Below are 1666 nucleotides of genomic sequence, written 5' to 3' on the forward strand. Positions count from 1 at the left end.
GAGACACAACGATATATAATAAGTATAAAGGGCATTCTACAATGCGTTGCCAACAACCGTTGCCAGTTGAAATGTTTGTCACGATAACCAATCGGAAGCATAAATAATACCATTAACGCTTCTAATTGATTGTCGGGACAAACGTTTTAACTGGCAACGGGTGTTCGCAACGCATTGTAGAATGCCCTTAAGAAATGAATGAAAGATGTCACTATTGTCGAATTTGGAATTGAAAAAAGTCTGTACTATCGACCTTGTTTAACTTCGACCGTCACTCCAGCATCCCCTTAGGGTGCAGTCCCATGGAGCGTATCACGCGTATCGCGGATCGCGCGTATCGGAATCTGATCAATCGCGGACGTTCCGCTGTTTTTGATGCGCAAAAGTTTCGTTCCTATGGTCCCATGGAGCGGAATTCGCGTAAACGGATCAGGCGGATAGTCAATCATAAAACGAGTTTCGTTACTTTTCTTTATTTGCCTTCATCTAAACAGTTGTATGATTGGTAAACCGCCGATCCGTTTACGTTAATTCCGCTTCATGGGACCATAGGAACGAAATTATCGCGTATCGAAAACAGCGGAACAAAACTGACTTTTGCGGGCGAATTACTGAGAGACCGCAGAAGAAAGAGGATAGCCGCAAAAAGTATAACCATATTGTGTAAGTAAATTTTATTAAATATTAATTTGTTTAATATTATTAAATTTTTTAAAAAATATAACAATTGAAGGGCTAAGAGTCAGTTATGTAATAAAGAACGTTTAATTTAAAACATAAAGATAATTAAAATAATCATGATTATAACATTTTATTTTGTTTTATACTTACAGAGTCTTTTATTATTTATTTTTTTTTATATATGCCGTTGAAATGAAGCGTTATAATCATGATTATTTTAATTATCTTTTTTAAATGTTCTTTATTACATAACTGGCTCTTAGCTCTTCAATTATTCTATTTTGTTTTATACTTACAGAGCCTTATTATTATTTATTAAATTAAAAAATTCGCAATGGTTTAACAAGTGTAGAATGAAATCAAAAACAATATTGTTTTTACTATTATTATTAACAAAACGTCTAGACCATAACCATAATGCTTTCATCAAGCAGGAAATATATCATAAAATTATTAAAACATATGAGCTTTATTCTATATTAAGAAAAAGTGAGAAAAAAACTATTAATAGAAGAAAACGAAAATATCGGGTCAGTCCAATATTTACTATTGAACGACGGTTAGCACAAGGAGCAAGCAATAATCTCGTTAATGAACTGGAGCAACAAGATCGTGAAAAATTTGTTAATTATTTCCGAATGGAACCGGCACTTTTCGAAAAATTATTACAATTGATCAGACCATCGATTACTAAACAATCTGTAGTTTGAGAAGCTATTTCACCTGAAACAAGATTGCATATAACCCTCAGATACTTGGCATTAGGAGATAGTATGCGATCATTGTCGTATGCCTTCCGTGTTGGACACAATACCATCTCTAAAATAGTGTCAGAGACTTAATTGCGAAGTCGACGCAATCTTGTGACACACATATCAGATCTCGAGGACTGCCACTGCCATATGACACTACCTCTTTAGACTAAGCGATTTTACTTATATTCGGTGCGTATTACGCTACAATAATGGATTCGGCGGAACGGCGG

The sequence above is a fragment of the Trachymyrmex cornetzi genome, unplaced genomic scaffold, assembly GCF_001594075.2.
Source record: "Trachymyrmex cornetzi isolate Tcor2-1 unplaced genomic scaffold, Tcor1.1 scaffold468, whole genome shotgun sequence".
Lineage (NCBI taxonomy): Eukaryota > Metazoa > Arthropoda > Insecta > Hymenoptera > Formicidae > Trachymyrmex > Trachymyrmex cornetzi.